The sequence below is a fragment of the Bos indicus genome, chromosome 10 (assembly GCF_029378745.1).
Source record: "Bos indicus isolate NIAB-ARS_2022 breed Sahiwal x Tharparkar chromosome 10, NIAB-ARS_B.indTharparkar_mat_pri_1.0, whole genome shotgun sequence".
In the NCBI taxonomy this organism is placed as follows: domain Eukaryota; kingdom Metazoa; phylum Chordata; class Mammalia; order Artiodactyla; family Bovidae; genus Bos; species Bos indicus.
The window spans coordinates 51,133,977-51,151,031 of record NC_091769.1 but is presented as its reverse complement, the minus strand read 5'-3'; the positions used below and the strand labels follow the sequence as shown (position 1 = coordinate 51,151,031).

Here is a 17,055-nt window from a genome sequence, read left to right as displayed (position 1 = left end):
CATCCTCTGTCGTCCCCTTCTCCTCCTGCCCCCAACCCTCCCAGCATCAGAGTCTTTTCCAATGAGTCAACACTTCACATGAGGTGGCCAAAGTACTGGAGTTTCAGCTTAGCATCATTCCTTCCAAAGATATCCCAGGGCTGATCTCCTTCAGAATGGACTGGTTGGATCTCTTTGCAGTCCAAGGGACTCTCAAGAGTCTTCTCCAACACCACAGTTCAAAAGCATCAATTCTTTGGCGCTCAGCCTTCTTCAGAGTCCAAATTTCACATCCATATATGACCACTGGAAAAACCATAGCCTTGACTAGACGGACCTTTGTTGGCAAAGTAATGTCTCTGCTTTTGAATATGCTATCTAGGTTGGACATAACTTTCCTTCCAAGGAGTAAGCGTCTTTTAATTTCATGGCTGCAGTCACCATCTGCAGTGATTTTGGAGCCCAAAAAAATAAAGTCTGACACTGTTTCCACTGTTTCCCCATCTATTTCCTATGAAGTGATGGGACCAGATGCCATGATCTTCGTTTTATGAATGTTGATCTTCAAGCCAACTTTTTCACTCTCCACTTTCACTTTCATCAAGAGGCTTTTGAGTTCCTCTTCACTTTCTAACATAACGGTGGTGTCATCTGCATATCTGAGGTTATTGATATTTCTCCCGGCAATCTTGATTCCAGCTTGTGTTTCTTCCAGTCCAGCGTTTCTCATGATGTACTCTGCATATAAGTTAAATAAACAGGGTGACAATATACAGCCTTGACGTACTCCTTTTCCTATTTGGAAGCAGTCTGTTGTTCCATGTCCAGTTCTAACTGTTGCTTCCTGACCTGCATACAAATTTCTCAAGAGGCAGATCAGGTGGTCTGGTATTTCCATCTCTTTCAGAACTTTCCACAGCTTATTGTGATCCACCCAGTCAAAGGCTTCGGCATAGTCAATAAAGCAGAAGTAGATGTTTTTCTGGAACTCTCTTGCTTTTTCCATGATCCAGTGGATGTTGGCAATTTGATCTCTGGTTCCTCTACCTTTTCTAAAACCAGCTTGAACATCAGGAAGTTCACGGTTCACATATTGCTGAAGCTTGGCTTGGAGAATTTTGAGCATTACTTTACTAGCGTGTGAGATGAGTGCAATTGTGTGGTAGTTTGAGCATTCTTTGGCATGGCCTTTCTTTGGGATTGGAATGAAAACTGACCTTTTCCAGTCCTGTGGCCACTGCTGAGTTTTCCAAATTTGCTGGCATATTGAGTGTAGCACTTGCACAGCATTATCTTTCAGGATTTAGAATAGCTCAACTGGAATTCTATCACCTCCACTAGCTTTGTTCATAGTGATGCTTTCTAAGGCCCACTTGACTTCACATTCCAGGATGTCTGGCTCTGGGTCAGTGATCACACCATCGTGATTATCTGGGTTGTGAAGCTCTTTTTTGTACAGTTCTTCTGTGTATTCTTGCCACGTCTTCTTGATATCTTCTGCTTCTGTTAGGTCCCTACCATTTCTGTCCTTTATCGAGCCCATCTTTGCATGAAATGTTCCCTTGGTATCTCTAATTTTCTTGAAGAGATCTCTAGTCTTTCCCATTCTGTTGTTTTCCTCTATTTCTTTGCATCGATCGCTGAGGAAGGCTTTCTTATCTCTTCTTGCTATTCTTCGGAACTCTGCATTCAGATGCTTATTATCTTTCCTTTTCTCCTTGGCTTTTCGCTTCTCTTCACAGCTATTTGTAAGGTCTTCCCAGACAGCCATTTTGCTTTTTTGCATTTCTTTTCCATGGAGATGGTCTTGATCCCTGTCTCCTGTACAATGTCACGAACCTCATTCCATAGTTCATCAGGCACTCTATCAGATCTAGGCCTTTAAATCTATTTCTCACTTCCACTGTATAATCATAAGGGATTTGATTTAGGTCATACCTGACTGGTCTAGCGGTTTTCCCTACTTTCTTCAATTTCAGTCTGAATTTGGCAATAAGGAGTTCATGATCTGAGCCACAGTCAGCTCCTGATCTTGTTTTTGCTGACTGTATCTAGCTTCTCCATCTTTGGCTGCAAAGAATATAATCAATCTGATTTCGTTGTTGACCATCTGGTGATGTCCATGTGTAGAGTCTTCTCTTGTTTTGTTGGAAGAGGGTGTTTGTTATGACCAGTGCATTTTCTTGGCAAAACTCTATTAGTCTTTGCCCTGCTTCATTCTGTATTCCAAGGCCAAATTTGCCTGTTACTCCAGGTGTTTCTTGACTTCCCACTTTTGCATTCCAGTCTCCTATAATGAAAAGGACATCTTTTTTGGGTGTTAGTTCTAAAAGGTCTTGTAGGTCTTCATAGAACCATTCAACTTCAGCTTCTTCAGTGGTACTGGTTGGGGCATAGACTTGGATTACTGTGATATTGAATGGTTGCCTTGGAAACAGAGATCATTCTGTTGTTTTTGAGATTGCATTCAAGTACTGCATTTCGGACTCCTTTGTTCTAGAATATTGGAAAGCTATCTGATCTCTGTAGGGTTTACTTTACTCTGGTGGAAAATAAGATGACTGAACTAGATGATCCTTAAGACCCTTTACAACTCTTTTTTTTTTTAAGTTTATTTTTGTGCTGAATCTTTGTTGCTGCTCCGGCTTTTTCTAGTTACAGAGAGCAGGGGCTACCCTCTAGTCACAGTATGCGGGCTTCTCATTGTGGTTGTTTCTCTTGTTCTGGAGCTCTGGCTATGTGAGCTCCAGTAGTTGTGATGCACAGGCTTAGTTGCCCTGCAGCATGTGGGATCCTCCCCAACCAGAGATCAAACCGGAGTCCTCTGCTTTGCAAGGTGGATTCCCAACCACTGGACCACCAGGAAGCCCCCCTTTACAACTCTTAATTGAATTATTCAACAAATATTTATACAAAACTGAGTAAAACAAAGGACTTAGCCTTTAGAAGGTCACAGTACGTTTAGAGGGTAAATGGATTATTAAATTATTAAATAATAATTTATTATTAAATTAATGAAATTATTAAATTAAATTATCCCCCTCTAGTAGGGGATAGAAACATAATTTCACTGAGACAGAAAGGGAATTATGGGCTCTAATTGCAAAGGCAGAGGGAAATTCAGCCTGTGATAGTGACTTTCTTTGTTCCTTATTTTAGGGGGAAAGTCATTAGTGTTTCACTATTAAGGATGATATTAGCTGTAGGTGTTTTATAGATTTTTTTTCTAGATTGAGGAAGGTTTTCCCCAACCATTTTTCATTTGCTGTGAATTATCATGAGTGGATGTTGAATTTTGTCGATTTTTTTCTGGATCATTTGAAATAATCATCTAGTTTTTCTTTCATAGTGTGAAAATATGGTGAATTACATTGACTGATTTTTGTATTATTATATAAACCATGCATTCTTGTGATTAAGCCATGATATAGTATCCATGTTTGTGTATCACCAAATTTGATTTACTAAAATTTTGTTAAGGATTTTTGCACCTATGTTCATGAGGGATATTGTTCTAAATTTCCTTTTAATATGTTTGGTGTTGATTTAGGGCAATGCTGGCCCCATAGAATGAGTTGAGTTACATTCAATCACCTATTTTCTTTTTTTTTGCTTTCCAATGTGAACTGGAAAACCTGCTAGACAAATTCCAAAAGAACTGTAACACTCAGTCATCTGTTTTCTATAAGAGTTTGTGTATAGAACTGGTATTATTTGTTCCTTAAGTGTTTTGTAGAATTCACCAGTGAAGCCATCTGGACCTTATGTTTTCTTTAGGGAAGTTCTAAAACAATGAAGTCAATGTGTGGCTCTAATGTGATGTCCTCTCTCTCATTCTTGTTATTGACAATTTATTCTCTCTTATTTATATTAATGATAAACAGTCTGGTTACTGGTTTATCTGTATTACTGACATTCTCAAAGAACTAGCTTTAGATTTCACTCACTTTTCTCTTTTTATTTTCTATTTCATTGATTTCTGCTCTTTTTTTTTTTTTCTATCTGGAAAATTTTAAAAATGTGTTTTCCATAGTAGAGTTCATAATATGTGTAAACATAATGACATAGTACATAGACATAAACATAGAACAGACTTTTTAAAAATTGAAATATAATTGATTTGTAATGTTGTGTTTGGTTTCAGGCGTACAGCAAAGTGATTCAGTTATATATACATATATATTCTTTTTCAGATTCTTTTCCCTTGTAAGTTAGTATAGAATATCAAGTACAGTTTCCTGTGCTATACAGTAAGTCCTTATTGTTTATCTACTTGATATATGGTAGTATATATATGTTAATCTCCAGCTCCTACTCATTTATTCCCCCTTCCCTTTCCCCATTGGTAACCACAGGTTTCTTTTCTATGTCTGTGAGTCTATTTCTGTTTTGTATATAAGATCATTTGTATCATTTTTTTTTAAAGATTCTACATATAAGTGATATCATCTGGTATTTGTCTTTCTTTGTCTGGCTTACTTCACTTGTATGATAATGTCTAGGTCCATCGTGTTGCTGCAAATGGCATTAACTCATTGTTTTTAATGGCTGAGTAATATTCCATTTATATTCACACCACATCTTCGTTATCTGTTCTCCTGTTGATGGACATTCAGGTTGCTTGTCCATGCCTTGGCTATTTTACATAGTGCCACCATTAACACTGGGGTACGTGCATATTTCTAAATTATGGTTTTCTCTGGATATAAGCCCAGAATTGGGATTGCAGGATCATATGGTAGGTCTAACATAGTAGAAATTTTAATGGCAGCTGTTGTTGTTCATCAGTTTAACTTCACAAAAGAAGTTCATCAGCAGAGCTAATGTCTCGCAGACTTACTAATTCACATTCTGTAACAAGTTAACCTGGTTCCTTTTTGTCACCTCTTCTCTCTGCCTCTAATTTATCCTCTAGCAGTTCACATTCATATTCCAGTGTGTGCTCTTCCAAAAATGCACTAGTAAAATCTAAATCATTTACACTCATTCCAACACAGCAGATCCTCTTTAGGAGAGATGTCATCATCTATGAGGGGTTTGTTTTCTTTTTCTACCGCTTTGTCAACTCAACCAGTCATTTCTCCTTTTGTTTTGGTCATACTGGGCTCAAACTTCTAAAGTCTTTCTTTACCCCCAAGCACTTTTGTCTTCCTTTTGTATTCTATTATTTGCTTTTTGAGTGCCTCCTGATTGAGTCCACACAGATTTGAGTGCACAGCAGATTTCATGATATAAGAGGAGGCTGTAGCTTCCCTTCAGAGACGGCAATGGCAACCCACTCCCGTACTCTTGCCTGGAAAATCCCATGGACAGAGGAGCCTGGTAGGCTGCCGTCTATGGGGTCGCAAAGAGTCAGACATGACTGACGCGACTTAGCAGCAGCAGCAGCAGTAGGTTCCCTTAAGTCATTTTGTATATAGTCGTCTTTTTCATCTGGGGCCCACAGTCAGCAACTGCCAGTAACTAATCAGTCTCAGATGGAGCTGCATTTTGTCTCAAGCAAACACTATAGGCAACACACTCCTCAGGGTCTACTGAGACATCAGATGGTGCCTCACATGGACAGTGCTTTTCTGTAAGATGGTTAAATCCTGTGCTCATTTTGTTCAGCAATAAGAGTTGTCTTCCAATACATACAGCAGGCTGAAAGGTCTAAAGTTAGAGAGACTTTGGAAACCCCACATTCAGGTTACAGATCTCTTGGCTCACATCAGAAGTGTCCAGAGACTCTGTCTGAGCTTTATAAAGAAGGCCATCCCGGGCTTTTAGTGCTCATGATCCTCCTCCTTGGTTTTCTTTGAAGTGTTCTTCGTTAGTAATTCTAACCTGGATGATTTGGAAGTAGAGATCCCAAGGAAAGACCTTAATACTAAAACATTTTTCTAACCAGTACTCTTCAAAGTATAAAGTTCAAAGTATAAAGAAAGGTGAGCATCGAAGAATGGATGCTTTTGAACTGTGGTATTGGAGAAGACTTTTGAGAGTCTCTTGGACTGCAAGGAGATCAAACCCGTCAATCCTAAAGGAAGTCAGTCCTGAATATTCATTGGAAGGACTGATGCTGAAGCTGAAACTCCAATACTTGGGCACCTCGTGTGAAGAACTCATTGGAAAAGACCCTGATGCTGGAAAAGATTGAAGGCAGGAGGAGAAGGGGACGACAGAGGATGAGATGGTTGGACGGCATCACCAACTCGATGGACATGAGTTTGAGCAAGCTCCGGGAGTTGGCGACGGACTGGGAAGCCTGGTGTGCTGCAGTCCACGGGGTCACAAAGACTTGGACACAACTGAGCAACTGAACTGAATTGAACTCTTCAAATTGTCAAAATCATCAAAAACAAGGAAAACTTGAGAAACTACCATAGTCTAGAGGAGTCTAAAGTGACATGAACTAAGTGATTTTTGAGGAAAATTTCTTAAACAAGTTCTTGTCGTCATGGGAAACAAAGGAGCCCCGGGAGCCTCCAGTCCATCTGCTGTGTAGCCTCTGTGGCTCTGTGGGGGCCCCACAGCCCCCTAGCTGGTGCCCACATGGCTTATTATAATTTTTTAAATTTTATTTCCTTCTTTCTGCTTGCTTTCAGTTTAAGTTGCTCTTGTAATTTATTAAGATGGAAGAATAGGCCACTGATATTAAAGTTTTTCTATTCTAATATGAACATTTGATGCTATGAGTTTCCTTGAAAACATAGCTTTAATGGCATCCCATAACTTTTGAATAATTGTGGTTCTATTTTCATTCAGTCCATAACATTAGACTTTTTCTTTTGTGGCCTTTGATCCACTGGTTATTTATGTGTTGTATTTGACTTTTAATTATTTGGGGAGATTTTTTCAAATATCTTTCTGTTACTGAATTTTAAAATACTTTAAGTTGAGAGGATGCTTTGTATGAATTTAATCTTTCTGAATTAATTGTCTTGTTTTATGCCACAGAGCATAACTGATATAGCTTGGTAAATGTACCATGTACACTCAAAAGAATGTGTATTATGCTATCATTTTGGGTTTTTTGTTTGTTTGTTTAATTTTTTTATCCCTGTCTTGATTTACTGAAGTTTCATTTTTATAAGATATGTTTAGTTGAGGATTTATTTTGCTTGGGCTTTGTAGGGCATCTTGAATCAGTAGACTGTTAATGATCATCTCTTCAAAATATTGTCTCAGATCCCTTCTTTTTCTTTTTTTTCCGGGACTTCAGTTTATCTTGTTAGGTTCCCTCACTGTATCTGATATCTCTCATCAAAAACAAACAAACAGAAAAGACATTAACTTTGAATAAACTGCACTTAAACCCAACACTGACATTTCAATGACAAGAACTTCAGAAAACTGAAATGTTATCTCCAAGGTGCCTTGAGAAAATAACTACTCTTCTAGATCTACTTCAATAAAGAAGGTAAAATTAATATGTTTTTAGAAGATATTAAAAGAAATTATATTTTTGAGAAAATTAAAGTTATTCCAACAGGAGATAAGCATTAAAGAATATTCTCTAAATCGTTCATCATGCAGAAAGAAAACCCTCTTGCATGAAAGAACAGATGCAGAAAGTGATGGAGACCAAAGAAAATTATAATTATGAGAATAAATCTAAATCACATTGACAGTGAAAGTAGGAGGTGTGAAGAAAGAACAATGTGGCATTTAGATTATACAGAACTACAATACTAAATGGTGAAAATATTGCAAAGGATATGTATGCATGTTGGGGGATGTATGTGGTAAATGCTTTTACACTGTTCATTAATTCTCCCCTAGGAGGATAATAAAAGTAAGAATGGTTTTGTTAAGGAACTTTTAAAGTAACTAGTAAGAGAATAAAACAGTGAGGCTGCAATAAGATGCCATTTTATACCTACTAGGCTGACTACTCGGAGAAGGCAATGGCACCCCACTCCAGTACTTTTGCCTGGAAAATCCCATGGATGGAGGAGCCTGGTAGGCTGTAGTCCATGGGGTCCCTAGAGTCGGACACGACTGAGCGACGTCACTTTCACTTTTCACTTTCATGCATTGGAGAAGGAAATGGCAACCCAATCCAGTGTTCTTGCTTGGAGAATCCCAGGGACGGGGAAGCCTGGTGGGCTGCCGTCTATGGGGTCGCACAGAGTCGGACACGACTGACGCGACTTAGCAGCAGCAGCAGGCTGACTACTAGATGACCTACTAGTAAAGAAGACTGACAATAACATGTTGGCCAGGACATGGAGATATTGGAACCCTCGAAAAGCTAAGCGTAGAGTGACAGTATGACCCAGCATTTCCATTCATGCGTATACATCAAAAAGAATTGAAAACAGAAACTCAAACAGAGACGTGTACGTCTATACTTATAACATGATTATTCACAGTAGCCAAAGATAAGAAACAATCTCAGTGACTCTGGAGAGATGAATGAATAAACAATGTTAGAACTTCAGAAATCTTTGGTTTGGGAAATGTCTTATTACTTCTTTCATAATTTCTTCTCTCCATGTTCTTTGCTCTTCCTTTGTGGAACTTCTGCAAGATATTTTACCTCTAGGAATGGTCCTCTATAACTCTTACCTTTTCTCTCATATTTCTTTCCTTTTTTGCCTTATATCCTGGAAGATTTTCTTCCTTTTATCTCTCAAACTTTCTATTTTAATTTTAGAAATCATCATTTTAATTTCCAACCATTCTTTCTTGCTTTTATCATTGCATCCTTTTTTTTTGTTATAAAGGATGCAGTATCACTTTTAAAAAATATCTGAGGATATTAGCAGGAGGGTTAAAATATTTTCCCTCTCTCTGTTAAATTATCTCTATCTCTGCAGTTTTTCTTAATATTTAACTTGATCTGTTTTGCATTACAGGTTTTCCTCAAATACCTAGCATATCTTGGTTTTCAATAAATATTTTAAAATTATTAATATAAAAACTAAATGTTTTATAATTATGTAGTATAAAAACTTTAATGTGTAAAAGGATGATGTCTACTGCCAGGCAGGTGTTGGCAGATGGACCTTTTAGTATTTAAAGTGAAGTAGTTAGTGTAAGCTATTACACCAACTACTTAACTAATTCAATCTGTTTTTTTTTTTTTTTCTTTCAGAACTCCCTGCCCTTGTGTTTAGCCTAGGACTTCAAAACCTAGATACTATGCATTCTATTTTTTAAAATATATTGTATTAGTATTTATTTGGCTAGGCAAGGGATCTTTTAATTATGTCATGTGGGATCTAGTTCCCTGACCAGGGATTGAACCCAGGCCCCTGCATAGGGAGTGAGGTGTCTTAGCCTGCCTGCGTACTAAGTTATTTCCGTCGTGTGCAACTCTTTTCGACTGTATCGACTGTAGTCCCTCAAGGTCCTCTCTCGGTAGGATTCTCCAGGCAAGAATACTGGAGTGGATTTCTATGCCCTCCTCCAGGGCATCTTCCCCACCCAGGGACAGAACCTGTGTCTCCTATAGCTCTTGCATTGCAGGTGGATTCTTTACCACTGAGCCACCAGGGAAGACCTCTTAGCCACTGGACCAGTGGGGACATCATGCTGTGCATGCTTTGTGCGCTGAAGAGAGGCATAGAGAGTTTTGACCGTGCCACATATAGACTTAATCTCTTATTTTTCAATTCTACATTTTTTTTTCTTGGCTTCTCTTGTCTTTGGCCTGAGTCCTTAGTCGCTGGTGTATTCTGCAAGGTGCACCAGCTCCCTAATTAGTGCAGCCCCTCTGGTAGTACTTCATGGTGTAGATGTTTCTTCACTCTGCTCAACAGTTAACAGCTCTCTATCTGATTTCTGCCTTCCAGATATTTGGCGGAATAATTTGCTTGGTGACCACCTGCTCCCACTCTTGTTATTTTGCGTTTGTACCATTTTGATTCCTTTGCCATTTGTTAGGTGATATTGGGCGTGATAAACACACATGACGGGTCTGTTATTCTTCTACTGGGAAGAAATATTTAGTTAAATAACTTTTCAGAGGATATTTTCTGTATGAAAAGTCTCTAAAATGTACATCCCTGATGCTAGAACTTTAGAGGTTCTGGGAATGAACTTAGTGTCGAAGTGTTTAAGTAATTTTGATTCAGTAGGTGGCACTCTTTACTAGTTTAACTCAATCCTAAATTGGTGTTTGAATTTCAGTTCAGGGTAGAAAGATTTTATTTATCCTTATAATCCAAATAAATATGTTTTCAGAATTGGATTATCAACTCTGACCAATTTATATTTTCACAACTTAAAATGTTTGAGTTAAATTTCAAAGTAAAGATCTGAAAAAAATCAAAAACTAAAATCTCCACATTTCCACATTTCTAAAACAGTAGCGTTAATAGTGACTTATGCTCTATCATAAGATAGAGAAGGAAATGGAGAAGGCAATGGCACCCCACTCCAGTACTCTTGCCTGGAGAATCCCAGGGACGGAGGAGCCAGGTGGGCTGCAGTCCATGCGGTCGCGAAGAGTCGGACACGACTGAGGGACTTCACTTTCACTTTCACTTATGCTCTATCAAAAGTTAAAAATAATTAAATCTTACCAGAAGTCCTGAGTACTGAAGACATTCAGATTCAAGCTGTTAAATATTTTAAAAATTTCCTCTTATTACATGGACAGGTTCATTTCATTCTCTTTTCTTCTCTATCCTTCTTTCTGAATATTCCCCCAATATATCAGTGTTTTAAATTTACTGAGGTATTTGTACAATCTGTAGAGTAAACAAAGCACAATGTCTGTTAACACTCCTATAATCAAAAATCATAGTCAGGATACATGTTAGGCAGTTAAGTAAGCACTAATACGGTTTAGGGAAACATTGCGTGCTTTTGGAAAATTTTACATATTCTATAAATAACAAGCAAGTACAGAGAAACATCTTTACTTCCTGTTCTGAATTTGCAAATAATTTACCAGTCTGTAAATCACTCTTGAAATTGTAATATTCAATGTTCACATAAATCTTATTAGGTCTGAAGCAAACCATGAAATGTTAGAGCTTTAAGGGACTTCGGAGAGCATAATGCTAACTATTTAATGATCACAGACTTGTTTTATTTATTACTTACAAAAGTGAGCTCTTTAAAAGTTATGGTTTTTAACAACATTGGAAAAATATTCTAAAAAGAGTTAAAACAACTTACTGTAAAAGTTCACAGGTAAGTCTGTGACCAATTTTGGCAAAATACGTAAAAGATATTAGTAGTGAGAAGACTAAACTACTCTGAGAACTATTATCAATCAGTCTGGAAACCTCAGTGTGATGCTAGGCTTACGTAACCGTGGGTGAATGGTGACTTTCTCTTTTATTTTTCTACAGTTTTATTTAAAAAATATATTTTTAGGACACCCCCAGTGGTTCAGTGGTTAAGACTCCGAACTGCCAATGCAGGGGGTAGGAGCTGGCCTGCAGCTGCCCTGGTGGAGGAGCTAAAATCCCACATGCCACCTGGTTTGGCCAAAAGATTAAAATAAATAAAATGAATATGAAGAGGAAATCTTAAAAAACTAATAAATAAATAAATAAAGACACTTTAAAAATACATACATACATCTACTTTCACAGAACCATGTGGCCTTAAATATACCCAGAATTTGGCCAGATAGCCAGAAATATTTCAGGATACTTTAAGTTTCAAATGTCTGTCTACAAAATTCCAGGCATATTGTGTTTCCTTGTTAGTCCATAATTTGTTACTTCTGTTTCAATAACTGAGCCACACAGATAATATTAGTATTTGACCAATTCAAATATATCTTGAAGGTTGCATTCCAAAGAAAATCAGAGAAACTTTAAAAAATGATAATACTCGTGAAGATTATTCTATCTTTTGAAATTATCATTCCACTAAAGAGCTCCCCAATTTTTCAAAATTGAGTGCATCGACTTCAGAACAGTTTATTAGTAGGAAATAAGTGGAGTGCCTAATGACTTCTTATCTTCTGTTCCTATTTATCTGTCTCTGTCTCTCTGTGTATGTATAATAAAGATTGTAATCTTCAAACTAACCACAATCTGTTTGTAACCTTATAGTCTGAAATCAAATTATATATATAGAATTTTAATGAGGACCTGCATTGCCTTAACTAAATCAGCAGTGCTGTGTAATTTATAAAATTTTCCTTTTAGTTTCAGATTCCAATGATACCTTGGTACATCAATAAGAAAGTAGAATGTTGTGAATCAGTAAGTGTTCTGATGGGTGCATCTCTTAGGTCCTTTTAATTCTTCCCAAAGCTTTTTATCTGAGGAAATATTTTAGTAAATATTTCAACAAGTTCCCCCAACCCCCTATCTCATTGCATTAAACCTCCAATCTTTGCTTCATTTTTTTTTTTTTGAAAGAGCTCACAAAGCTGACCACATAAGCATACTCTCACTTTCAAACTTTGTACAGTTATGAAGTATTTATGCAATGGATGGCGGGCATACCAGCCTTTCCCTCTGACTTCAATAATTTGGAGAAAATTTCTTTTTTTCCCATTTATTGCAGCTGATCCATTAGCACAGTGCACTATTTCCATGTTTAGAACCAGCTCCTCAAATTCTTATCTACCAGATAGTTAGGCCCTACTGGCCCGTGTGTGCAGGCTAATTTGGTAAATATTATTTTGCTGCAGTTCCTGGCAAACAGAATTTGGCTTGAAATATATATGTTGGATACCCCTGATCTTTCCATAGAAAGTAAAGTTAACTTTTTTGGAAGAGTTCAAAGATTTAAGACTAAAGATTTATGTTTTCTTAGTGTGAGATTGAGACTAGGACCCCAATCTTCTTTTTTTTTAAAATTTTTATTGAAATATAAAATTTTTTTTATTGTCGTGTAGTTGATTTACCACATTGTGTTAGTTTCTACTGTACATCAAAGTGACTCACTTATGCGTATATATACACTTTTTTCCATATTCTTTTCCATTATAGTTTATCACAGGGTATTGACTCTACTTCCCTGTGCTGTACAGGAGGCCCTTGTTGTTTATCCAGTCTACACACAATGGTTTGCATCTGCTAATCCCAAACTCCCATTTTAGCCCTCCCCCAAACCCTCTCCTCCTTAGCAACCACAAGTCTGTAGAACTCCAATCTTCTTATTCAATAAGTTCAATAAATATTTTAAGTGATATTTTTCTGCTAAAGAGAGAACATTATATATATATATTTGATCTTAGTTTTTTTTGACAGACTGTGTATATAAATAATTATAATATTTCTAATAGAAATATATGCAAAAATTGAAGAGAGTCCCAAAGTTGTAATGATTGTTAGGTCTGTTGTGGGAGTGAGGAGAGAGGTATGGCAATGCTTCATGAGGAGGGCTTTGAGGAACGGTAAGAGTTTGGTGAGCAGATGAAAGTGGGGGTGGGGTCAGGGAGAGGGTGAGAATATTTTGAAATAATGGATAGTAGGTGCAAAGGCAGGAAGATATTGGAACTGTATACTTTTTCTACAGAATGTAAGGAGTTTGAGAAGTCTGCTTAAGTCTAAGCGGAGACAGGGAATAGGGTCATAGAACGAGGTGCTGTGAAATGACCCTGGAGAATCTGGATTTGGAAGAGCTTTATTTGCCAAGTCAAGGATTTTGGATTTTATCTTGAAGCTGATGGAGGGTTATTGAAGAATTTTAACTTAGTGTTTCAGTTTCTGCCACTCTGATAGTGGTTGAAGGTGGAGGCGAAGCTGGCAAGAGTAGACCCACAGAAACCAGGAAACTATTGTGTGTAATTCAGATGAGAGATATTTCCCACCTCTATGTGAAAATTGCTGTCGTGTCTAACTCTTTGCAACCCCATTGACTATACAGTTCATGGAATTCTCTAGGCCAGAATACCGAAGTGGATATAATCTGCCACTATTCCCTTCAATACAACCCCTGGCACCTGTCGTTCCTGTCAGGCTCACCGCTTTTCTGCTCTGGGCTTCCTGCCTTTGATCTGTTGCCTCTATTGTCTGCCCTGCCATCATGTTAGTGACTATTCTGAGTTGTTTTTTTAAATCTCTGTCTTCTAATTACTCTCCACTCAGCAATTTCCAAATCTGATGTCTTAGTAAATGGCCTTACCTCATGTTTTGCAGAGATATCAAGTCCATTCTTTGAGCAAGCCCTCAACTTGTTCCCCGAAGCTAACAAACTTAATTCATTTATACAATCACTTCTTCCTCCTCCCTATCTGTTTCAGTGACAGGAATATCCCTTCTCTTATCCAAGGCTAATTCTCTCATCGGAACTTTGAATCTCATTTATTCTTCCTCCACCGAACATTTGTTTATTTCCATTCACCATTCTCCTTTCCCTTCAATTACCAACATGATTCAAGTCTCCCCTTTTTAAATTCCATATCCTGCTAGATATGTATCTTTCTTTTTCCATTTACTACAAATTTCATTAAAAAGTACTGATTCTTGTATAACTACCCCATTTAGTCCTTTCTAAACCAGGACTTCTAAGTTGGAATATTGTTAGCATTTTGGTTTAGATAATTCTTTGCTGTGGGAGGCTGTGCTGTGTATTTAGCAGCATTCCTTGTTTCAGACCACTAGATGTCAGTAACATCTACCTAGTTGTGCTTATCTCCTGCTGCTGCTAAGTCGCTTCAGTAGTGTCCGACTCTGTGTGACCCCATAGATGGCAGCCCACCAGGCTCCCCCGTCCCTGGGATTCTCCAGGCAAGAACACTGGAGTGGGTTGCCATTTCCTTCTCCAATGCAGGAAAGTGAAAAGTGAAAGTGAAGTCGCTCAGTCGTGTACGACTCTTTGCGACCCCATGGACTGCAGCCCACCAGGCTCCTCCATCCATGGGATTTTCCAGGCAAGCGTACTGGAGTGGGGTGCCATCAGCTTCTCCGAAAAACATTTCCATATACTATCAAATAATCCCTGGGAGTCAAAACCAACCCCAATTGAAAAGCTCTGTTCTAAAATGTAAATGAGTTGCTGAAACTGCTCCTATTTACTGATCTCCATACTGTGAAACTAGCAGACATTTCATATCCCTCACCATTCACTTCTTTATTGAAACTTTTTTCCTCATTGGTGCTGTTTGTTACATGTTTATCCCTTTTTTTCTGGCCCACACATAGCCTTGTAGGACTCTTTTTCATTCTTCAACTCTTAAAATATCAGATTTCCCTAGGTATCTGTCTCGTCTCACTTCTCTGTGTGGCCTCATCAGAACTATTCTTCTGGCTGTCACACTATACGTGAATGAGTCCATATCTCTGTCTTCAGCCCAGACCTCTCTCCTAAGCTTCAAACATGTAAGTTCAACAGCTTATGGGAATCTCCACTTTGGGTAAACTCAATTTGCCCAATATAAGAAGTAATACTTTCCTTTCTCTCAACCTCCTCCCTTATCCTAACCAGTTGAAAGTTCCAGACCCCCAAAGTTGGGTTTTTCAAGCCTGTATCTCTTTCTTGAATGGTGCCACCACACAACCATTCACCATAAATCTGGAAGTCTCTGAGATTCCCCTCCTTCACCTCCTATAACCACGTAGTTATTCATTCTTCTTATTTTTTCTGCCCCTTCCTGCTCATTTCTACTACCCTCACCCCTTTTTACCTGCAATTCCGGCTGGTCTTTCGTCCTCTCCTCTTGGCTTTCTCCATCTGTCCTCTACTTGCCTTATAGAATGGTGTCTCTAATAGTCAAATCTGATTATTTCTCCTCTGATTGATACCCTTTAACGGCTTCTCATGGTTTGAAATATAAAATAGTTAAAATTCCTTTTCCTAGCAAAAATCTTACTTAATACATTTCTGTCTACTTTGCTTCCCTTATCTCCTGAGACGTTCCTTGGAGGATACATTCAGTAGATCTTAGTAGAGAATTTGTTTCATGATGTTTCAACTAGAGGATTCTGTAGCTTAGCATTGCTAATCTTTCTGTGGGCAATGCCCTATTTGGTTTATGTAACTGTCTTATTTATGTTGCAAAATTTAAACATTACCTTCTCTTGGTTTGACTTCAGTATTCTGTCTTTGTGTTCTCAGAGCATGAGTATGCCATCCTATACCTTCCACATTATATTGTAAATAGTTGGGCTTGCTTTCTGGGTCTTCTCAAATACTTCATAAAACAGTGGTCATGTGTCTTGTACTCACAATGCTCAGCACAATGTCTAGCACATAGTAAGTACTTGATAAATATTTGTTATACAAATGAATAGTACCAAATATACGAAAGACCTGAACTGGTACAGAGTACAGAGAGGAATGGGTGGATTTTCAATATTTGAATGTTTCATTGGCAGAATTGGAAGTACTTACTGCCTGATTAGAGGTAGGGAGTGAGGAACAGAGAGTCGTCAAAGATGACCATTATGTTCCTCGTTAGATAACTTGGCCCTATTGAAAGAGACAGTGAAACCTGAGATGGATGAGATTTAAACACTATATATGTACATTCTTATATTTTGGACAAGATGCATTAGAAATGCCTGTGGGACATAACCAGTAAACAGCCATATGGGTCTGGATCCCAGTTAGCGCTGTGCAACTGAAGTATCACATGAGTTACTAACGTAGTTTAAAATTTTTAACCTGCTTTCAATTTTTAAAACTTGAGGTATAATTGACATTTTCTTTCTTTTCTCCCCCACTTTCCTTTCTTTTTGGAAACAGATTTACAGAGTTCAAATCAATTAGACACCTGCTATTTTCATCACTGAAATTTTTTTTTAATTTTTAAAAATCACTGCAGATGGTGACTGCAGCCATGAAATTAAAAGATGCTTGCTCCTTGGAATAAAAGCTTTGAACAACCTAGACAGCATATTTAAAAGCAGAGACATTACTTTGCCAACAAAGGTCCATCTAGTCAAAGCTATGGTTTTTCTAATACTCATGTATGGATGTGAGAGTTGTACCATAAAGAAAGCTGAGTGCAAAGAATTGATGCTTTTGGACTGTGGTGTTGGAGAAGACCCTTGAGAGTTCCTTGGACTGCACGGAGATCAAACCAGTCAATCCTAAAAGAAATCAGTCCTGAATATTCATTGGAAGGACTGATGCTGAAACTGCAATACTTTTGCTACCTGATGCAAAGAACTGACTCATTGGAAAAGACTCTGATGCTGGAAAAGATTGAAGGCAGGAGGAGAAGGG

At 37.9% G+C, this 17,055-nt stretch overlaps 1 non-coding gene and 1 pseudogene across 1 annotated transcript; both read right to left on the bottom strand.

Moving 5' to 3' along the window:
• Positions 1-3,586: 3,586 nt before the first annotated feature.
• LOC139185487 (U7 small nuclear RNA) lies at positions 3,587-3,648 on the bottom strand. Its single transcript, XR_011569070.1, has one exon. It is a non-coding gene; the product is annotated as a U7 small nuclear RNA (small nuclear RNA).
• A 1,445-nt stretch (positions 3,649-5,093) lies between these two features.
• LOC109564356 (putative ribosome-binding factor A, mitochondrial pseudogene) lies at positions 5,094-15,558 on the bottom strand (annotated as a pseudogene).
• Positions 15,559-17,055: the final 1,497 nt, after the last annotated feature.